This window comes from Elephas maximus, chromosome 17 (genome assembly GCF_024166365.1).
Source record: "Elephas maximus indicus isolate mEleMax1 chromosome 17, mEleMax1 primary haplotype, whole genome shotgun sequence".
NCBI lineage: Eukaryota > Metazoa > Chordata > Mammalia > Proboscidea > Elephantidae > Elephas > Elephas maximus.
The window spans coordinates 25,039,540-25,064,557 of NC_064835.1; the positions used below are offsets into that span (position 1 = coordinate 25,039,540).

At 38.3% G+C, this 25,018-nt stretch overlaps 1 pseudogene; it reads right to left on the minus strand.

Annotated features, from left to right (window-relative positions):
• Window positions 1–1,000: 1,000 nt before the first annotated feature.
• On the minus strand, window positions 1,001–24,448 carry LOC126061121 (olfactory receptor 8B3-like; annotated as a pseudogene).
• Between the last annotated feature and the right edge of the window lie 570 nt (window positions 24,449–25,018).

Here is a 25,018-nt window from a genome sequence, read left to right on the forward strand (position 1 = left end):
AACTAAAACAATGCCTAAAATATTTCATCTAACCTAATGCACAGTGTTTTCCTTTAAGTGACAAATAACAACAAAAAAAAATCACAATAAGAACTACATGTTCTTTTTCAAAATATTTGCTGTCATTTTAGATAGTAATAAATGCAATTTTTATCACAAAAACCATCCTGCACCCCTATGCTGAGATACATACATATTATTTCTATCATCAGCCTCTGTTAACGATGTCTCTGACAATAGAAGCTGGGGTGACATGCAGTCTCCTCGATATTAAATGCACTGGGATGATGGAGGATCTCAGAAGCTGAGAACATGTGGCACAGATTTTTTCTCTCAAAAGAAAAGGACAAAAGGCAAAACAGGAGGATTAGGTTCTATTTTAACTACACACACATTTCATCTGTAATGAAAGCATTTTATTAATCCCACTGCCCTGACGGTGCAGTGGATAAGCAACAAGCTGCTAATGAAAAGATTAGCAGCTTGAATCCACAAGCTGCTCTTTGGAAACCCTGTAGGGCACGTCTCCTCTGTCCTATAGAACCTCTATGAGTCGGAATTGACTCAATGGCAATGAATTTGGTTTTGGGTTTTATGCCAGTACCAATATAGGTAAGAATGAGAATGCTTTTATTGTGTTTGGTACTTCTGTGTTTAGGTGAGCAAGCTGTAGTGTTATTTAGCTTAGGTGACTTCTAGAACTCACCATATGTGTTCAGATTAGGAATAGACCAGGAGAGAGAAGGGATAGGAAACAATAATGAAAATGGTATGCAAGTTCTTTTTAAAACACATTATTATTTAGGAAGGTTGTGAGAGTTGCAGAAGATAAAGAAGCAAAGAATGAAAAAAGATTAGCTATAAGAGAAGTGATAAAAACAAGTCTTTTAAATCATACATAACACAATCTGTAGAATCAACAGAGTTGTAAACAGTCCGTCATAAAAATACCAATAAAAATTTGAGATGCTTGAATTTTTTTGTATTACCACTGCTCAAGTTAGAATATGTTTCTTCTCTGGATTTTAATCAAGGCTTTCCTCAGGGCTACTTTGACATCCTTGTTCCTCAAGCTGTAGATCAGAGGGTTAGGCATGGGTCCCACATTAGTGTAGAAAATAGATGAGACTTTCCTCTGCTCCATAGATTCAGGAGAAGAATACTAAAGATACATAAATGCTTCTAACCAAAAAAAAAAAAAAGACAGAAATAGCAATGATGTGGGAGCTACAGGTGCTGAAAGCTTTTGATCGTCCTTGAGTAGTCTTGTTATGAAGAATGCTAATAAGGATGAAAATATAAGAAATTAGGATGGTAAAACTGGGTACTGTAATATTGATACCAACCACAATGAGAACTACTACCTCGTTAACATAGGTGCTGGTGCAAGAGAGTTAAAGGAGAGTGAGGATGTCACACAAGTAGTGGTTGACGCTATTAGCATTGCAGAAGGTTAGTCTAAGCATGCAGCCTGTGTGGGCAGTGGCTCCAGTAAATCCCATGGCATACGCAAGTGTCAGCACAGAACACACCTGATGGGACATGTTGAACCTACAAAGTAATGGATTGCAAATGGCCACGTAACGATCATAGGCCATGGAGGTCAGCATATAACATTCAGAGATGGCAAAAAAGAGAAAGAAAAACAGTTAGGTCATGCACCCAACATAGGAGATGACATTCTTCTTTGATACAAAGTTCATCAGCATTTTGGGAGTGAAAAAAGAAGAGTAACAGAGGTCGATGAAGGATAGATTGAAAAGAAAAGAGTACATGAGGGTGTGAAGGTGAGAATTTATCCCAATAAGAAAAATCAAGGGGGTCAAGATGGCTGACTATGTAGAAGCTACCTTGGATCCCTCTTGCAACAAAGACTTGTAAAAACAAGTGAATCTATCAAATACATGACATTCTAAGAACGCTGACCATCAAACACAGATCTAAAGAGTTGACCTGAGTGACAGAAACTGAGAACAAGCAATCACGGGGAAGCAACGACTGTTTTGGGGGCCTGGAGCCAGCGTCTCAGTCAGAAAACCTTGGCGCCGGGCTCTGGACTGGGTGCAGGGGAGCTGAGCACGGCAGCCTGAGAAGGCGCAAACACAGGACGCAGCCCTAGCCCCCAGAAGTGACCTCGGGGGAAGCCCACCCAGTGCACACAGGCAGCGCAGTGACGTGGCTGACAGGAGGAGAAGTCACCAGGAGGAGGCAACTGGTTTTGGAGCTTGAAGTGCAGCGTCCCAGCCAGGGAACCTCAGTGCTGGGCTTTGGACTGGGAGCGAAGGATCTCACCATGGCACTGAGACAGCACAAGCACAGGACGTAGGCCTGACCCTCGGGGACAAGCTTGACCCAGCCAATGCGCACAGGCTACACACCTCTTGGGAATCTCAGGTAAAACAGCCATCACCATGCAAGATAAGTAACTTTGTCTATATTCGGGGTTCTACTCTCTCCTATCTCTCTGATCCCTCCCCTCCCCTTCCCAGGCAGCTTCATTAACATTGGAATTTCCTGAGCCAGAGAGTGAAGTGCTCTGCTATTTTTTTGTTTGTTTCTTTTTGTCTTTTCCTAACCCATTCTCCTGGCCTGAGAGAAGCAGCTACAAAAAACCCAGGGACCAAAAATCCTTCCTTGACTTCCCGAAATTGGAATGAAAATACAGAACCAGCTCCAGCCAAGCATATGAGATCCACAGTATTGAGCTTTCATCTCTACAGGGAACAAGGTGGCTATTATAATGCAAAGGCAATTCTGATAGGGATCTGACTGTAATTGTTTTAGCGGATTACTGGAAAGACAAGTTTCTCAGGTCTGATATCTCTGCATATTAAACAGAGAACTCACTGACCCACAATGCAGAACTGAGGGCTGAAGCTCCCCCCAGACCACCTAGCCTCCTGCTTAGGTGCCTGGGGATGGTGACACCTACCAAGCTGTAGAGGTACATGCACTGGGAGCCTAAGGTACAGCTGCAGAGCCCACCCATCTAAGTGCTTGGGGAACAGAGACACACCTACCTCACCGGCACTTGGGGGAAGCCTATCAGCAACCTGCCTCCCATGGAGTGTGACCCCCTGCTGCTACTAGAATCTGGTGCACACAACAATCACCACTACTCCTCTAGGTGGATCGGTGACAGTCTGCACCACACACTTGATGACCCAAAATCAGATTCTACTCAAGAATAGTGAATGGACTCTTAGGCTTATATTTCTGGTAACAGCCCAAACCAGCTAATAATAGGACACAAGTGATTCAAGGGCTACAACAATCAAGACAGCGCAATCTAGTAGCGCATCTAAGTATACTGAAAGAAAACAAAACAAGATAAGACTCAGTGAGCAAATATAAAATAAATCACAATTAAGAGATGGCTCGGAGACAGCAGTCAATATCAAACCACATAAAGAAGCAGACCATGATTGCTTCTACAACTCCCCAAATTAAAGAATCAAAATCTTTCCAAAAGGAAGAGACAATCCTGGAAATGCCAGATGCAGAATATAAAAAATTAACATACAGAATGCTTCAAGACATCAGGGATGACCTCAAAAATGAAATAAGGCAATCTACAGAAAAAAACCATGGAACACACTGATAAAGCAGTTGAAGAAATGAAAAAGATTATTCAAGAACATAGTAGAAAAATTAATAAGCTGCAAGAATCCATAAAGAGACAGCATTCAGAAATTCAAAAGTTTAACAGTAAAATTACAGAATTAGACAACTCAATAGGAAGTCAGAGGAGCAGACTCGAGCAATTGGAATGCAGAGTGGGAGACCTGGAGGACAAGGGAATTGACACCAATATAGCTGGAAAAAAAATCAGATAAAAGAATTTAAAAAAGTGAAGAAACCCTAAGTATCATGTGGGACTCTATCAAGAAGAATAACTTGCGTGTGATTGGAGTCCCAGAACAGGGAGCGATAACAGGAAATACAGAGAGAGAATAGTTGAAGATCGGTTGGCAGAAAACTTCCCTGACATCATGAAAGATGAAAGCATATCTATCCAAGATGCTCATCGAACCCCATATAAGATTGATCCAAAAAGAAAATCACCAAGACATATTATCATCAAACTTGCCAAAACCAAAGATAAAGAGAAAATTTTAAAAGCGGCCAGGGATAAAAGATGGGTCTCCTACAAAGGAGAATCAATAAGAATAAGTTCAGACTACTCAGCAGAAACCATGCAGTCAAGAAGGCAATGGGATGACATAGACAGAGCACTGAAGGAGAAAAACTGCCAGCCAGGAATCATATATCCAGCAAAACTCTCTCTCAAATATGAAGGTGAAATTAAAACATTTACAGATAAACACAAGCTGAGAGAATTTGCAAAAACCAAACCAAAGCTACAAGAAAGAGTAAAGGAAATTGTTTAGTCAGAAAATCAATAATATCGGATACCAGCACAACACAAGGTCACAGAACAGAACATCCTGATATCAACTCAAATAGGGAAAGCACAAAAACAAATTAATGTTAATTTTAAAGGAAAAAAATGCTCAAAACAGGGAATCATTGAAGTCAATATGTAAAAGATCACAATAATCAAAAAGAGGGACTAAATCCATGAGGCATAGAACTGCCATATGGAGAGGAAAACGAGGCAATATAGGACAATATAAGTTACGTTTTTACTTAGAAAAATAAGGGTAAATATTAAGGTAACCACAAAGAGGTCTAACAATTCCATAACTGAAAATAAAAACCAAGAAAAACATAACAACTCAGGAAACATAAATTCAACCGCTATGAAAATGAGGAACACACAATTTACAAAGAAAAACATCTCAGCACAAAAAAGTAAGTGGAAAAATGAAATGAAATTGTCAAAAACATGCACAAAAACGCATCAAAATGACAGCACTAAACATATTTCATGTATAATTACGCTGCATGTAAATGGACTAAATGCACCAATAAAGAGATAGGGCGTCTCGGACTGGATAAAGAAACACGATCCATCTATATGCTGCCTACAAAAGACACACTTTAGACTTAGAGAAACAAACAAACTAAAACTCAAAGGATGGAAAAAATATATCAAGCAAACAACAATCAAAAAAGAGCAGGAGTAGCAATATTAATTTCTGACAAAATAGACTTCAAAGTTAAATCCACCACAAAGGATAAAGAAGGACTCTACATAATGCTTAAAGGGACAATTGACCAGGAAGATATAACCATATTAAATATTTATGCACCCAAAGACAGGGCTGCAAGATACATAAAACAAACTTTAACAGAATTGAAAAGTGACATAGACACCTCCACAATTATAGTAGGAGATTCAACACACCACTTTCGGAGAAGGACAGGACTTCCAGTAAGAAGCTCAATAGAGACACGGAAGACCTAATTGCTACAATCAACCAACTTGACCTCATAGACTGATACAGAACAATTCACCCAACTGCTGCAAAGTATACTTTTTCTTCTAGTGCACATGGAACATTCTCTAGAATAGACCACATATTAGGTCAAAAAACAAACCTTTGCAGAAACCAAAACATTGAAAGATTACAAAGCATCTTCTCAGACGACAAGGCCATAAAAGTGGAAATTAATAAGAGAAAAATCAGGGAAAAGAAATCAAATACTTGGAAACTGAACAATACCCTCCTGAAAAAAGACTGGGTTATAGAAGACATTATGGAGGGAATAAAGAAATTCATAGAATGCAACGAGAATGAAAACACTTCCTATCAAAACCTCTGGGACAGCAAAAGCAGTGATCAGAGGTCAATTTATATCGATAAATGCACACATACATAAAGAAGAAGGAGCCAAAATCAGAGAACTGTCCCTGCAACTTGAACAAATATTAAGCGAGCAACAAAAGAATCCATCAGGCACCAGAAGAAAACAAATAATAAAAATTAGAGCTGAACTAAATGAATGAGAGAACAGAAAAACAATTGAAAGAATTAACAAAGCCAAAAGTTGGTTCTTTGAAAAAATTAACAAAATTGATAAACCATTGGCCAGACTGACTAAAGAAATACAGGAAAGGAAACAAAGAACCCGAATAAGAAACGAGATGGGCCATATCACAACAGTCCCAAATGAAATTAATAGAATCATATCAGATTATTATGAAAAATTATACTCTAACAAATTACTTAAAAGAAATGGATGAATTCCTAGAAAAACACGACCTACCTAAATCAACACAATCAGAAGCAGAACAACTAAATAGACCCATAACAAAAAAAGAGATTGAAAAGATAATCAAAAAAAAAAAAAAAAGACTCCCCAAAAAAAAAAGCCCTGGCCCGGAGGGCTTCACTGCAGAATTCTACCAAACTTTCAGAGAAGAGTTAACACCACTACTACTAAAGGTATTTCAAAGCATAGAAAATGATGGAATACTACCTAACTCATTCTATGAAGCCACCATATCCCTGACACCAAAACCAGGTAAAGACACCACAAAAAAAGAAAATTACACACCTATATCCCTCATGAACATAGATGCAAAAATCCTCAACAAAATTCTAGCCAATAGAATTCAACAACACATCAAAAAAATAATCCAACACGACCAAGTGGGATTTATATCAGATATGCAAGGCTGGTTTAATATTAGAAAAACCATTAATGTAATCCACCATATAAATAAAACAAAAGACAAAAACCACATGATCTTATCAATTGATGTAGAAAAGGCATTTGACGAAGTCCAAAACCCCTTCATATTAAAAACTCTCAGCAAAATAGGAATTGAAGGAAAATTTCTCAACATAATAGAGGGCATCTATACAAAACCAACAGCCAACATCACTCTAAATGGAGAGAACCTGAAAACATTTCCCTTGAGAACGGGAACCAGACAAGGATGCCCTTTTTCACCGCTATTATTCAACATTGCGCTAGAGGTCCTAGCCAGAGCAATTAGGCTAGACAAAGAAATAAAGGGCATCCGGTTTGGCAAGGAGGAAGTCAAATTATCTCTATTTGCAGATTACATGATCTTATACACAGAAAACCCTAAGGAATCCTCCAGAAAATTAGTGAAACTAATAGAAGAGTTCAGCAGAGTATCAGGATACAAGATAAACATAGAAAAATCAGTTGGATTCCTCTATACCAACAAAAAGAACATCGAAGAGGAAATCACCAAATCAATAGCATTCACAATAGCCCCCAAGAAGATAAAATACTTAGGAATAAATCTTACCAAAGATGTAAAAGAACTATACAAAGCAAATTACAAAGTACTAGTGCAAGAAACTACAAAGGACCTACATAAGTGGAAAAACATACCTTGCTCATGGATAGGAAGACTTAACGTAGTAAAAATGTCTATTCTACTAAAAGCCATCTCTACATACAGTGCACTGCCGATCCAAATTCCAAAGACTTTTTTAATGCAATGAGAAACGAATCACCAACTTCAGATGGAAGGGAAAGAAGCCTCGGATAAGTAAAGCATTACTGAAAAAAAAGAAGAAAGTGGGAGGCCTCACTCTACCTGATTTTAGAACATATTATACAGCCACAGTAGTCAAAACAGCCTGGTACTGGTACAACAACGGGCACATAGACCAATGGAACAGAATTGAGAACCCAGATATAAATCCATCCACATATGAGCAGCTGATATTTGATAAATGCCCAGTGCCAGTTAATTGGGGAAAAGATAGCCTTTTTAACAAATGGTGCTGGCATAACTGGATATCCATTTGCAAAAAAAGGGAACAGGACCCATACCTCACACCATGCACAAAAACTAACTCCAAGTGGATCAAAGACCTAAACATAAAGACTAAAACGATAAAGAGTATGGAAGAAAAAATAGGCACAATGTTAGGAGCCCTAATACAAGGCATAAATAGAATACAAAACATTACTAAAATTGATGAAGAGAAACCAGATAACTGGGAGCTCCTAAAAATCAAACACCTATGCTCATCTAAAGACTTCACCAAAAGAGTAAAAAGAAGACCTATGGATTGGGAAAAAATTTTCAGCTATGACATCTCCGACCAGAGCCTGCTCTCCAAAATCTATATGATTCTGTTCAAAGTCAACCACAAAAGGACAAACTACCCAATCAAAAATTGGGCAAAGGATATGAACACGCACTTCACTGAAGAAGATATTCAGACGGCTAACAGATACATGAGAAAATGCTCTCAATCATTAGCCATTAGAGAAATGCAGATTAAAACTTCGATGAGATTTCATCTCACTCCAACAAGGCTGGCATTAATCCAAAAAACACAAAATAATAAATGTTAGAGAGGCTGTGGAAAGATTGGAACTCTTATACACTGCTGGTGGGAATGTAAAATTTACCTGGAGTTTTATTAAAAAGTTAGAACTACCATACAACCCAGAAATCCCACTCCTTGGAATATACCCTGGAGAAATAATAACCTTTAGAAGAACAGATATATGCACACCCATGTTTATTGCAGCACTGTTTACAATAGCAAAAAGCTGGAAGCAACCAAGGTGTCCATCAATGGATGAATGGTTAAATAAGTTGTGGTATAGTCACACAATGGAATACTACGCATCGAAAAAGAACAGTGAGGAATCTGTGAAACATTTCATAACATGGAGGAACCTGGAAGGCATTATGTTGAGTGAAATTAGATGCAAAAGGACAAATATGGTATAAGACCACTATTACAAGATCTTGAGAAATAGTAAAAACTGAGGAGAAGACATATTTTGTGGTTAACAGGGGGTGAGGGAGGGAGGGTGGGAGAGGGCTATTTACTGATTAGTTAGTTGATAAGAACTACTTTAGGTGAAGGGAAGGACAATATTCAATACAGGGAAGGTCAGCTCAATTGGACTGGACCAAAAGCAAAGAAGTTTCCAGGATAAACTGAATGCTTCGAAGGTCAGAGGAGGAAGGGCGGGGGTTTGGGGACTATGGCTTAAGGGGACTTCTAAGTCGATTGGCAAAATAATTCTGTTAAGAAAACATTCTGCATCCCACTTTGAAGTGTGGCATCTGCGGTCTTAAATGCTAATAAGTGGCCATCTAAGATGCATCAATTGGTCTCAACCCACCTGGATCAAAGGAGAATGAAGAACACCAAGGTCACACGATAACTATGAGCCCAAGAGACAGAAAGGGCCACAAGAACCAGAGACTTACATCATCCTGAGACCAGAAGAACTAGATGGGGTCCAGCCACAACCAATGACTGCCCTGACAGGGAGCACAACAGAGAACCTCTGAGGGAGCAGGAGATCAGTGGGATGCAGACCCCAAATTCTCATAAAAAGACCAGACTTAATGGTCTGACTGAGACTAGAAGAATCCCAGCGGTCATGGTCCCCAAATCTTCTGTTGGCCCAGAACAGGAACCATTCCCAAAGACAACTCATCAGACATGGAAGGGACTGGACAATGGATTGGCGAGAGATGCTGATGAAGAGTGAGCTACTTGTATCAGGTGGACACTTGAGACTGTGTTGGCATCTCTTGTCTGGAGGGGAGATGGGAGGGTAGAGAGGGTTAGAAACTGGCAAAACCGTCAAGAAAGGAAAGATTGGAAGGAGGGAGGGGGCTGACTCATTAGGGGGAGAGTAAGTGGGAGTATGGAGTAAGGTGTATATATGCTTATATGTGACAGGCTGACTTGACTTGTAAACTTTCACTTAAAGCGCAATAAAAATTATTAAAAAAAAAAAAAAAAGAACAATCAAGGTGAGATTGCCCACCATGGTGACAATGTAGATCAATAGAAACAAGTAAAACAGAGGCTGCTGGAGTTCTGGATGATCTGTTAATCCAGCAAGAATAAATTCAGTCACTAAGGAGTCATTTCTTGCCAGTTTTCTCATATTTGGAAATCTATGGGGAAAATGGAAAATTTCATTAGTAGAGAACTCAGCTTTCTCTGTACACATACTCACTCATTACAAAGGGACTCAGACTGGCAGAATTTAAGTCTTCCTTTGCTTTGTGGAGTCTGAATGTACTGCCACACACATCACTCAACAACTCAATCACCCTATCTTTTGTCTGCATGAGGTAACTTGTGAAGAACAATTCTTCCTGTCTTCACTAGAAGATAGAAAGATGGAGTAGCTGAGGTACAAGTCTACCTGATGATGAGCGTGGAGAGTGGGAAACACTCTCCTATCTGTCCCTCTCATTCACCTGGCCCTTTACTTCTTAGTTCCTACTCGTGTTTCCAGTACTTTACTCAACACCTCAGTTCCCCTCTGATGACCATCAATGAAGAGAGAACTTCTGCTAGAGAAGAGATTGTACTGACATTCTCCTTCCTAGAAGGGAGTCCCTCACTGTCTATAGGATATTCAGATGTCTTTCTTAAAGAACGCTTGAAGTAAAAAGTGTCCCAGGTATTGAGGAGAACCTTAGTAGCCTAATATTTATAATCAGTCATACACCTCAGTGTTCCTATACATTCTCCTTTTTTGTTCCACCACAGCTGGACAGACAATAAGAAAGGAAGGTGCATGTGTTTTCCCAGGCTTCTGTCAAGCAAAACCAAACCCAGTGCCGTCAAGTCACTCCCGACTCATAGTGACCCTATAGAACAGAGTAGAACTGCCCCAGATAGTTTCCAAGGAGCGCCTGGCAGATTTGAACTGCCAACCCTTTGGTTAGCAGACGTAGCACTTAACCACTATGCCACCAGGGTTACAGGCTTCTGTATAAGGGCATAAAAGAGAAACACAATTAATCTGGATGCTGGTTACATAAGTGGTCAAGTTTGTTAAAATTCATCACTTCTGTACGTATTTCTTACCTCAATAAATAAATTTAGGAAAGAGACACAGCTCTTCTTCCTCGGATGTTGGTTTGTACTGGATGTGCCACTTGGAACTGCTACTGCTGTCTTACTGCAGGAGTGAGGATGAAACCAACACAGAGTAAGCTGAGAATGGTGCAGGCAATAGAGTCATAGCTGCCTGCCTATGAGTGTCTTGCTATGCAATATATTTCCTCCTTTGTTGGCGACATAGTGAATGAGAACAATAAAAATTTTATTAACTCACCCTTCCTCAACTGAAGACCTTAGTGCTGACTCTACATGAGTTCCACCTCCACTGTCCTGGAAGAGCTGGCTTTGGAGATACCAAAGTTGACCAGATGCAATTCCAGAATCTTCTTCTCCCTCTGCTGGTAAAAGGATCACAGCACAGATATCACAACCTGAATGTTCCAAGAATCATTCTGAGATATGAATCAAAGTTGCAGTTATATATTTGACAAGAGGGTGTGTGCAGAGAAACCATAGTCTTGACACCAAAGCCACCATGTCATAGAGCACATGGCGTTCACCTAGAGCTTATAATTCTTTTGGCCTGATTAGAAATCCAGGTATAGCTCCTCATAGGACCTCCTGCTCATGATAAGTTCTGCAGGGGAGAAATTATGGTGTTTGTGTTTGCACCCTAAATTGAAATAGTAAATGTTAACTTCCCACAAGGGATTATATAATCCTCATGGCATAGGACAAGGGAGCCTCTGCTATCCTAGGTAAGGATGTAAAAAGAATTAATGTTATTGAAAATTTCACCGAGGTAACACAGGTAGTTTTAGAGAGGATTGATGTATATTTCAGTAAAATTTATTTATAATGTTCCTTTTTTAAAATACTTTGAGTCCCTTTAAACAATCAGTGTTTAATTATACATTTTTATAAACATAAAGCAAAGAGTAGTTTTTAATTGATTACAGAGTTTATCATTCTTTTAAAAATTGTTTACTAGAACAAATCTCCTTTAAACCCAGAAAAATTTCATTAAATTTAATTATTTTGTCATTCTGACTCAAAAGGTCTTTGCTTTTAACAGGTTAAAATCAAATGTATAGGAAAAATCACTGTTAATGACTCACATTTCAAGAAGGGATTTTAGAAATTCCGGGTGTGTATGAACTTGTATTTGTGAAAAGGCACCTACTTTGTTATTGTTGTAAGTATATATATAACAACAATTACCAATACAATTTCAGGTGCACAATTTGGTGCTATCAGTTACATCAATCATTTTATGCAACCATCGCCATAATTGTCAAATTCCCCATCACCATAAACAAAAAGTCACCAATTCCTGAACAGTGTTTCTTCCTTTCCTCCCTCCCTCCCACTACTCATAGGAACTTATAGTAACCACTTCTTCAGTTCTTTCAGCTTGAGAAACGGTGAGAGTGTACTTCCCTTTTGGTTTTCCATCTCCAGCTCTTTGCACATGGCATTATAATACTTTACTCTGTCTTCTCAAGAGGCCCTTTAAAATCTCCTGTTCAGTTCTTTTACTTCATCAATCCTTCCTTTTGCTTTAGCTGCTAGACCATCGAGAGCAAATTTCGGAGTCTCCTCTGACATCCATCTTGGTCTTTTCTTTCTTTCCTCTCTTTTCAATGACCTCTTGCTTTCTTTATGTACAATGTCCTTGATGTCCTTCCACAACTCGTCTGGTCTTCCGTCACTAGTGTTCAATGTGTCGAATCTATTCTTGAGATGGTCTCTAAATTCAGGTGGGGTATACTCAAGGTCATATTTTGGCTCTCATGACTTGCTCTGATTTTCTTCAGTTTCACCTTGAACTTGCATATGAGCAATTGATGGTCTATTCCACAGTTGGCCCCTGGCCTTGTTCAGACTGATGACATTGAGCTTTTCCATTGTCTCTTTCCACAAATGTAGTCAATTTGATTTCTGTGTGTTCTGTCTCGTGAGGTCCATGTGTATAGTTGCCATTTATGTTGGTGAAAGAAGGTATTTGCAATGAAGAAGTCGTTGGTCTTGCAAAATTCTATCATTTGATCTCCGGCATTGTTTCTATCATCAAGGCCATATTTTCCAACTACTTATCCTTCTTCTTTGTTTCCATCTTTCACATTCCAATCTCCAGTAATTATCAATGCACCTTGATCTCATGTTCAATCAATTTCAGATTGCAGCAGCTGATAAAAATCTTCTATTTCTCCATCTTTGGCCCTGGTGGTTGGTGCATAAATTTGAAAAATAGTCGTATTAACTGGTCTTCCTTGTAGGTGTATGGATATTATCCTATCACTGACAGCATTGTACTTCAGGATAGACCTTGAAACGTTCTTTTTGACGATGAATGCAACACCATTCCTCTTCGAGTTGTCATTCCCAGCATAGTAGACTATGTGACTGTCTGATTCAAAATGGCCAAGACCAGTCCATTTCAGCTCACTAATGCCTAGGATATCGATGTTTATGCATTCCATGTCATTTTTGCCGATTTCCAATTTTCCTATATTCATACTTCATACATTCCAGGTTCTGATTATTAAAGGATGTTTGCAGCTGTTTTTTCTCATTTTGAGTCATTTTGAGAACTGAAGAAAAAATTAAAGCCTCGAGCTGCAATAGTGAAGGATTCCATGGGGAAAATATTAAACTATGTGGGAAGGATCAAAAGAAGTTGGAAGGAATACACAGAGTCATTACACCAAAAAGAATTAGTCGATGTTCAACCACTTCAGGAGGTGGCATATGATCAGTAACTGATGGTACTGAAGGAAGAAGTCCAAGCTGCTCTGAAGGTATTGGTGAAAAACAAGGCTCCAGGAATTGATGGAATGTCAATTGAGATGTTTCAACAAACAGATGCAGTGTTGGAAGTGCTCACTCGTCCATGCCAAGAAATATGGAAGACAGCTCCCTGGCCAAGTGGCTGGAAGAGATCCATATTTATGCCTATTCTCAAGAAAGGTGATCCAACCGAAAGTGGAAATTATAGAACAATATCATTAATATCACACGCAAGCAAAATTTTGCTGAAGATCATTCAAAAACAGCTGCAGCAGTATATTAACAGGGAACTGCCAGAAATTCAGGCCAGTTTCAGAAGAGGACATGAAACCAGGGATATCATTGCTGATGTCAGATGGATCCTAGCTGAAAGCAGAGAAAACCAGAAGGTTGTTTAACTGTGTTTTATTAACTATTCAAAGGCATTTGACTGTGTGGATCGTAACAAACTATGGATAACATTGTGAAGAATGGGAATTCTAGAACACTTAATTGTGCTCATGTGGAACATTTACATAGATCAAGACGCTGCTGTTTGGATAGAACAGGGGATACTGATTGGTTTAAGTCAGGAAAGTTGTGCGTCAGGGTTGTATTCTTCCACCATACCTATTCAATCTGTATGCTGAGAAAATAATACGAGAAGCTGGACTATAGGAAGAAGAACGGGATATCAGGATTGGAGGAAGATTCAATAACAGCCTGCGTTATGCAGATGACACAACCTTGCTTGCTGAAAGTGAAGAAGACTTGAAGTACTTACTAATGAAGATCAAAGACCACAGCCTTCAGTATGGATTGTACCTCAACAAAACGAAACAGAAATCCTCACAACTGCACTAATGAGCAACATCATGATAAACGGAGAAAGATTAAAGTTGTGAACGATTTCATTTTACTTGGATCCACAGTCAACAGCCATGGAGACAGCAGTCAAGAAATCAAAAGACACATTGCATTGGGTAAATCTGCTGCAAAGGACCTCTTCAAAGTGTTGAAGAGCAGAGATGTCACTTTGAAGACTAAGGTGCATCTGACCCAAGCCATGGTATTTTTAATCGCATCATATACATGTGAAAGCTGGACAATGAATAAGGAAGACTGAAGAAGAATTCACACCTTTGAATTGTGGTGTTGGTGAAGAATATTGAATATACCATGGACTGCCAAAAGAACGAACAAATCTGTCTTAGAAGAAGTACAGCCAGAATGCTCTTTGGAGGTAAGGATGGCGAAACTGCGTCTTACATACTTTGGACATGTTGTCAGGAGGGATCAGTCTCCGGAGAAAGACATCATGCTTGGCAGAGTACAGGGTCAGTGGAAAAGGGGAAGACCCTTAACAAGGTGGATTGACACAGAGGCTGCAACCATGTGCTCAAGCATAGCAACGATTGTGAGAATGGCTCAGGGCCAGTTAGTGTTTCATTCTGTTGTGCATAGGGTCGCTATGAGTCAGAACCGACGTGACGGCACCTAACAACAACAACATCGTAACCACTATAATCTTTGACTCTATACATTTGCCTATTTTTATTAATTCATATAAGCGAGATCATACAATAGTTGTCCTACTGTGATTTACTTCTTTCACTGAGCATACATAAGGTTTCCAAGTTTTATCCACGTGTATTTTTTTTTTTTTTTTTTAGCATGGAACAGGGCTTCGTTTCTCTTTATGGCTGAGTAACATTCCATTGTATGTTTGTACCACATTTTGTTTATCTATTTATCCATTCATGGACACTTAAGTTTCATTTTCACATTTTGGCACCTATTTTTCTTAACTTTTAAATTTTTGAAATGTTGATAGACTCACAGAAAGTTGCACAAACATGGAGTCATTGAACTCTTCACCCAGCTTCCTTCAATGGCAACATCTTATATACCTGCAGTACAATAGCAATGCCAGGAATTGGAACTGGTATAATGATGTCAACTAGACTATAGGCATTTTTTAGCTTTTAAAAGTATTACAGGCCTTTATTTGTATGTATGTGTGTGCATAGTTTTATATAATTTGATCTCATGTATAGATTTGTTGTAAAAGCTACCATTATCATACACAAAGTTATTTCAAAACCACAAAACACCCAAATAATGTGTTTTTATGTTTTTTTTTTTTTTTTTATGGGGTCATCATGAATTGGAATTGACTCAACAGCATCTATCAGCAACAAGAGTCTTACCTATCCCCTTGCACCACCATTTCTGTCCTGGGTAGTCACTAATCTGTTCTCTATATCTATAATTCACTCATTTCCAGGATGTAAATAAATGGAATCATGATATGTAAACTTGAGTCTGGCTCTTCTCACTCAGCATAACGCCTTTAAGTTCCTTCCAACTTGTATACATGAGTAGTCCATTTCTTTTTATTACTGAGTAATATTCTAATTTTTACAACCAAAGACCTCTCAATCTTCTGTGATAGTTTAAACATTAATGGGTTCTTGTTTTCACACAAAACTGATTTATTTTTGGGAAATATTTCACGGGGTAGACGATCATAGTTGAGAATGGTTCTTCTCAAAATCTTCTTTAAGCTCACCTGAGTCAAGGCTCTCATTTTGCCTCTTCCAAGAATAAAACTGGGACACCCAGAGTTTGAGAAAAGCACATAATCTGTCAAAGACCTGGTGAACACTATGCCCAAACTTGATTGTGAAAGTACACAACATCATCATGATTCGTCATGAGCAAATCATCAGTGGAAAGACCTTGAGTATAACAAAACTGCAAATTATTTTCACTAGTTGTCATGCAAAATGCTGATTGCAATTGTAAATAACTGGGTTATAACAGACAGAAGTCTGAAGCAAAAGACTACATAATATGTGATTCTATTTGTACGAAACGTGCAAAAGTATCAAATTTCTAGAGACAAAAAGCAGATCAGTGGTTCCCTTAAGTTGGAAGTGGGAGTAGGAATTAACTGCAAACAGGCATAAGGAAATATTTTGGGGTGATGGAAAAATTTTAAGTATAGATTTTAGGGGTGGTTGCCAGAATTCTACATGCCCAGTGCTGTTGAGTCTATTCTGACTCTTAGCTTCTCCATAGGACAGAGTAGAACTGCCCTATAGAGGTTCCAAGGAGCGCCTGGCAGATTTGAACTGCTGATCCTTTGGTTAGTATCTGTAGCACTTTACCACCACACCACCAGGGTTTCCAGAACTCTACATATTTACTAAAAATCATTGAATGTACACTTAATATTGTAAGCTGCCATCAAGACAGTTCCGACCAACTCTTAGCAACCCTGTGTACAAAAGAAGGAAATACAACCTGACTTGAGCCATCCTCACTATTGTTGCTATGCTTGAGCCCATTGTTGCAGTCACAGTGTCAATCCGTCTTGTTGAGAAGCTTCCCTTTTTTCACTGACCCTATATTTTACTAAGCATAATGTCCTGCTCCAGGGACTGGTGCCTCCTGATAACATGTGAGACGAAGTAGCGCCATCCTTCCTTCTAAGGAGCATTCTGGTTGTACTTCTTCCAAGACAGATTTGGTGGCTCTTTTGACAGTCCATGGTATGTATAGTCAATACTCTTTGCCAACACCATCATTCAAAGGCATCACTTCTTCTTAGGTCTTCCTTGCTCATTGTCCATGCATATGCGATGATTGAAAACAACACAGCTTAGGGCAGGTGCACTTTAGTTCTTAAAGCGACATCTTTGCTTTTTTTTTTTTTTTTTTAACCACTTTAAAGAGGTCTTTGCAACAGGTTTACCCAGTGCAAGGTGTTGCTTCATTTCTTAACTCCTGCTTCCTTAGGCATTGATTGTGGATCCAAGAAAAATGGAATCCTTGACAACTTCAAGCTTGTCTCCACTTATTATGATGTTGCTTATAGATCAAGTTGTGAGGATATTCGTTTTCTTTATGTTGAGCTGTAATACATACTGAAGGCTGTAGACTTTGATCTTCATCAGTAATTGTTTCAAGTCCTCTTCCTTTTAAGCAAGCGAGGCATATAACAGGTTGTTAATGAGTCTTCCTCCAATCCCGATGCCACCTTCTTCTTCATATAGTCCAGCTTCTTGGATTATTGAATAAGTATGGTGAAAAGATACAACCCTGATGCACACTTTTCTTGACTTTAACCATGTAGTACCCCCTTCTTCTGTTCCAATGATTGCCTCATGAGCACAATGAAATGTTCTGGAATTCTCATCCTTCACAGTGTTACCCGTAATTTCTTATGAGCCACACAATTGAATGCCTTTGCATAGTCTATAAAACACAGGTAAACATCTTTCTGATATTCTCTGGTTTCACTGAGGATCCATCTGACATCAGCAGTGATATCCTTCCTTTCATATCCTCTGGTCTTCGATCATTATTGTTCAGTGAATCAAATTTATTCTTGAGATGATCTGTATATTCAGATGAGATATACTCAAAGTCATACTTTGGCTCTTGTGGACTTGTTCTAATTTTCATCAGCTTCAACTTGAACTCCCATATGAGCAATTGACGATCTGGTCCACGATACGCCCCTGGCCTTATTCTCATTGATGATATTGAGCTTTTCCATCATCTCTTTCCAGAGATGAAGTTGGTTTGATTCCTGTGTATTTCATCTGGGTAGGTCCATATAGTTGCCATTTATTTTGTTGAAAAAATGTATTTGCAAGGAAGAAGTTCTCGATCTTGCAAAATTCTATCATGTGATCTTCGACATCATTTCTGTCACCAAGGCCATATTATCCAACTACCACATCCTTCTTTTGTGTTTCCAACTTTCTCCTTCCAATCACCAGTAATTATCAATGCATCTTGTTTTCATATTTTATCAATTTCAGACTACAGAACTTGGTAGAAATCTTTAGTTCCTGTATCTTTGGCCTTAGTGGTTGGTGCATAAATTGTAATATACAACGTGAACATATGGATATTATCCTATCATTGACAATGTTGTACTTCAGGAAATATATTGAAATATTTTTTGACAATGAATGCAGAGCCATTCCTCTTCAATTTGTCATTCCTGGCATAGGAGACCTTATGAACGTCTGAATTAAAATGGCCAATATCAGTTTATTTCAGCCCACCAATGCCTAGGAAATCAATCTTTATGAGGTCCATTTCCTTTTTGATGATTTCCAAGTTTTGTATATTCACAATTCGTACATTCCATGTTCCTATTATTAATGTATGTTTTCTGCTGCTACTTCTCATTTTGAGTCATATATATCACCAAATGACTCATCCACATCATTAAGGTCAACTCTACTTTGAGGAGGCAGCTCTTCCCCAGTCATCTCTTGAGTGCCTTCCAACCTGAGGGGCTCATCTTCTGTCACTATATCAGACAATATTATACTGCTATTCATAAATTTTCACTGGCTAATTTTTTCAGAGGTAGACTGTCAGGCCCTTCCTTCCAGTCTGTCTTACTCTGGAAGCTCAGCTGAAACCTGCCCACCATGCGTGACTATGCCATAGTATTTTGGGGTCCAACTAAATTGAACATAGTGTTAATTTTACTCAGTATGACCTCTGAGACCCCTAATATATTTCAAGATAAAAAGAAGAATATAGGGGAAAATATTACACATGACACTAAGTGCCAGAAAATGTTTATTTTCTATCATCTCTACACTCATTTTCTATTCCCTTGGCCATAGAAAGCTTATATGTATGAGGCACACTGACAAACAATTTGAAAATGAAAATGATAAATACTCCTTCCTTCTTGCCCTACCAGAAAATGTAAGATAAGATTAAGAACCTGGAAGACATAATAGAGGCAGTAATGATCAAACAGAAAATTGAAGAGATAGCTGAGCAAATGGAAAGCAATATGTCATCAGGTGAGGAGGAAAGGGACATGGTAAGGAGATAGTACTATATCAAAGGAATACGGGTGACAGCATTCCAGGAAGAGTACAACCATAAAATGGTATATTATACAGCAATTACAAATTAGGTTTTTAAGGATACACAGGAAAATGACAACGGCAGTTATCTCATGGTGATGTCTGAATTCTGGCCAAGGATTTAGAATGAGGATTTAGTCAGTTTCAGTGGGGTCTGAAATATATTCAGGGATCTAAGTCTGAAGAAAAAGAGGAACATCCTCAACAGGATACTTTGACACCCTAGCTGCAACAATAGGATCAAACATACAACGACTATGAGGATGGAACAAGACCGGGCAGTGTTGCGTTCTGTTATACATCAGGTCGCTATGGATCAAAACCAACGCAGCAGCACATATTAGCAACAACAAGGTTGAGATAGGGTGTGAGAACTAGGTGCAACTAGAAAGAGGAAGGGAAGACAGTGGCAGGTCAGAGGGTGCAGGTGACCAGAAAATCAGCATACACCCTCCTAATGCTGAGTTTAGGGCTGCAGGGCTAGTGTGAGATCTTTGTGTGGAGGACAAGGGTATCTCAAAGTGTTGTACATCTTGGTAGTTTTATCAGCTCAAGAATGAATGTGGCTGAATCAGCACTTGATGCGTCAGATTCAGCATTTTTAGAGCAGTCATCTTTTTACCTTTTTTCTCAAAAGACAAATAATCCAACATTGTATTCCCCAAAAGACATTGCCACAATTTTATTTATTTATCAATTCTTCATTTCAGAAAAGCCAACAGACAGCATTATACTTAATAGAGAAAGGCTGAGAGAATTCACCTTGAAATTGGGAACAAAACAAGGGTGGCCACTCTCACCACTTCTGTTTGAAATTGTATTAAAATTCCTACCCAGATCAATAAAACAAGAAAAGAAATAAAAAGTATTCAGATACGAAAAGAAGTAAAATTATCTCTTTTCCCCAATTATTTCACTCTCTATATAGAAAATCCCAAAGAGACCACAGGAAATCTTCTAGAGTTAATAGAGGAATTTAGCAAAGTTGCAGGGTACAAGGTCAACAACAACAACAAAAAAATCGATTGTCTTTCTATACACCAGCAACGAGAAATCTTAAAGGGAAATTAAAGGAACAATGCATTTATAATAGCATCTAAGAGAAAAAAAAAATCTAACCAGGGGTGTGAAAGACTTACACAATGAAAACGAAAACCACCACTGAAAGTGATCAGCATCATTAGCCATCAGAGAGTTGCCAATCAAAACCACAGTGGGATACCACTTCACTCCCACTAGGATCCCTAATGTTAAAAAAAAAAAAAAAAACCTAATCGAAAATAACAAATACTGGTGAAGAACCGGTGAAATTACAACCATTATCTATTGCTGGTGGCAATGCAAATGATGCAGCTGTAGTGGAAAACAGTATAGCAGTTCCTCTAAAGACTGAAAATAGAACTACCGTATGACCCAGCAATTCCACTCCTAGGTATATACCCAAAAGATCTGAAAGCAGAGATTCAAAAAGACTTGTACTCCAATGTTCATTGTAGCACTAGTCACAGCAGCCAAAAGTGGAAACCACCTAAATGCCTGTAAAAAGATGAATGGATAAAAAAAAAGTGGCCTATACATACAATGGAATACTCTTAGCCAGTAGGAGAAAGGAAGTCTTGCTACAAGCTACGGTATGGATGGAGCATGAAGACATTATACTGAGTGAAAGAAATCAAACACGAAAGGACAAATATTGTATGATCTCATTTATATAAAAAGAGAAAAAAAGAAAAATATATAGAGACCAAAGCTTATTAGTGGATAGCAGAAAAGGGGAAGGTAGGGAGAAAGAGACCTAATGATGATGGAAAAAATTGCATTGATTAGGTTCTACAGCCAAATATTATAATTGCTGTCAATAAGTTGTACACCTATAAAATGCTAAAATGGCAAAATTTGTGTCATAGATATATTTATAAAAATGACAAAAAGAAACAGCAGCTGCTGAGGCTTCTTATATATGACCAAACTTCATCGGATTGGATTCCTTGAGTTAGAGTTTAAGGGCCATGGTTTCATTTGGCATCCCAGTTAAGTGGACAAATAATACGTTTAGTACTTCTATTATAACTCCTAGTTCATTGCATAGTGTCTGGGGTCTTAAAAGCTGCAATCGAAGGCACAACAATTGATCTCTATTCATGTGGAGCAAGAGAAGAAGGTGAGTCAGGAACAGGAGAAAAATATGGAATATCTGGCTAACTGGCCCCAAGAACAACTGCCTTCTTTTCATGGGACTGGAAGTACTGGGTAGTGCCTGGCTACCATTACTGAATATTTTAATCAATGATTCTATAGAAGAATACTGATCAAAAGGGGGAACATGTAGAATAGAATTTCAAATTCTCATGGACTCTAGACTTTCTGGAGCCATGGAGGGTGAATGAATTCCTAAACTATTGCTCTGAGATATTTTTAACTTAAACCTTAAACCAAAAATATCCCCTGGAGTCACCTTAAAACCAAACAATAATTCAGCTTAACTACTAAAAACAAAAAATCTTCCTTGAGCATTATGCCCTTTTAAGAACTATCTATATGGGATAAAATTGACAACACCTACTTGAAAGATTAGATAGGAACCGTAGTGGGAAGTGAGATTTTCTTAATGAGGGGAGAACAACACAGAAAAGGAGGAGGAGAATGGATGTACAACTAGAAAAATATAATCAATGTCACTAAATTTCACATTTATGATTTTTGTTGAATTGGTGCATGTTTTGCTGTGTGTTCCCAACAACAAAATAAATAAAATTAAAAATATAAAAAATAAACAGGAAAATGCTTATTTTCAATTATAATTCCTATATCAGCTGTAATTTGAGTTTTGTACAGCCTAAAATCCACATGGACATGGCACATCAAACCACCACAACAGATGCAATTTAATTCTTCCCAGGTTCTCATGTTTTCTGAATTTAAAATCTCACTATTATCAAATAACTTAAGCCTTTTTCCTACTCAGAAAAATTCTGTGACCTCCATAATATTTCCAAGCGTTTCCAGAAGGGAGAGGGTAGGGACTTTAACTTTCTCATATTTTGCTTTCTAAATTTGCACCTAACATCAGTTTCAATAGCCACTCACCATTTTATCTCCTCCTAAAGTTGCTGTCCTCACTATCTGAATCCCCACAAATTTGTCTACACCTTTTCCTCCTTCATTCTCCAAAACACTACTAAGAGTCTGTGATCATTGTGCATTACAAGTTTATCAAAACTTTTTGTACAGTGTAAGTTAATTGCAGTACTGAACACAACAGGGTACAAAAAAGTGAACTCTTAGTCTGAAACCTCATTGACTATTCCCCACGCAGGGGCCTCTTATTTGTTGGCCATTTGTCTCTTTTGTCCTGATATAATGACATGTTTCTGGACTTCCTTCTCTCCCATGTCCTCTATTCTCTGAAATAAAATCACCAGCAAGTATCTCACATTCATTTTATTTTTCAGAAAAACAGTCAGTATCTTTTTGGGTCATTCATCTCCCAACTCTATATGCCTAATCACCATCTTCTTCCTACCAAAAACAACCATCAAAGATTTTTCCTAAACAAACAAACAAACAAAACAAAAAAATGCTACCTGCCCTGAGAGAAAGTTATGGATCCTCCTAGAATAAAACACAGTCAACTTTCACCAAAATAGAAATGTTTTCTCATATTTCATGTTCACCAAAATAAAAAATAATAAAATGAAGTAGAAACAAAGTATAGAACAAAGTAGACTTGAAATCTATAGGCTAAGACTTTACTCTTGGCTGTTTTCATTAGGAAGCTTTGTGACTGGAAGTAAATCATTAACTCCTCTGAGCATAAGTTTCCCATCCATGCAATAATTATAGATACAGGACTAATTATGTGTTAGTATTGGTGTAGGAAGGCATATCAGTAAACGCTTTGTCAAAAGAAGGTTAGCGCATACTGTTTACACTTACAGAGTGGGATATACTTGAGACTGTCCGTGGAACACTTTATCTCTGCAAAGTGGTGACATATGAAGGCCCTGTGGAGGATGGAAAGACAGGAAAAGAACGATTATCTGACTCATGCATCAAAAGAAACATTACAAGTTCCTAATATGAGACCTTCACTACAATGGTATAATGTCACCTTAAAATTGCTTTATTGGATCATTCACAGATTCATTAATATTTCTCCAAGAGAAAAACAGAAAATTCAACTTTACACTAAAAAATACAGTGATAATAAATTCCTTCCTTAATGTTATTCTCATACAAGAGAAACAGTGAGAATAAGAAGGAAATATGCAAATGTTGAGTGAGTGAAAATTAATCCCCACCAAAAGTGGAAATAATATTGAAAAAAAGACAAATACTACTCACCACGGTAAGAAAGAAGTAGGATAAGAATAATGCCACCATAAATACTGAAACTAAACATGGAGAACCTCCCTGTCCTCTGACTATTTGCACAGAGAGATACTGTTTTTGATCAAAACCTTTCCCTACTCAGGGATTTCCTCAGGGAAAGTATAATATCTCTATTTCTCAAGCTATAGATTAAGGGGTTCATCATGGGAACCACACTGGTGTAAACACAGAAGAGATTTTTCCCTCACTCATAGACTCTACAGCAGATGGTTTGAGATATATGAATGCACCTGATCCAAAGAAAAGCGAAACAGTAATTATGTGGGAACTGCAGGTACAGAAGGCTTTAAACCTACCCTCAGTGGAATTGATGTGGAGGATGCTAGAGAGAATGAAACCATAAGAGATAAAGATGGTAAGACTGGGCAAGGTAACGTTGATGCCCGCCACAATAGAAACCACAAGCTCATTGACATGGGTGCTGTTGCGAGAGAGCTGGAGCAGAGGGAGAAGGTCGCAAAAATAATGGTTGATGGTGCTGGCATCACAGAAGGTCGGTCTCAGCATGCATCCAATGTGAGCCATAGCACCAGAAAAGGCCATAAAGTATGAACCAAAAATAAGGTTGAAATATCCTGTAGGGGACATGGCAATGTTACACAAAAGTGGATTACGGATGGTCACATAGCGATCACAGGCCATCGATGTCAACACATAGCATTCTAAAATGATAAAAAAAAAAAAAAAAAGTAGAGAAGTAGAGCTAGGTCATGCACCCCTTGTAGGAGATAATATTCTTCTCTGATATGAAGTTCATTAGCATTTTTGATGTAAACACAGAAGAATAACAGAGTTCTATGAAAAAAAAAATGAAGGACACGTTAAAGAGGAAAAAGTACATGGGGGTGCAAAGGTAAAAAATCAGCCCAATTAGAGTTATCAAGCCCAAGTTTTCCAATACAGTGACCATATACATTACTAGAAACAGGGAGAACAAAGGGAATTGGAGATCCGGTTGCTCTGTTAATCCCATCAGAATGAATTCAGTCACAAAAGAACCATTTCCAATAGGCAGTTTTCTGTAGGATTGTCTGTAGGGACAAGAGAAAGGACTTGCATTAGATGGCAATCAGAATTTCCCACAATATCTCCTCCCCCAAGAGTGGGGTATATGCAGACAATCTTTGAGACTAACCCAACCCGAGCCCATACAATCAGCCTGTACCACTACCAAGATACACATTGACACTGACCTCCCATTTGTAGAGTCTT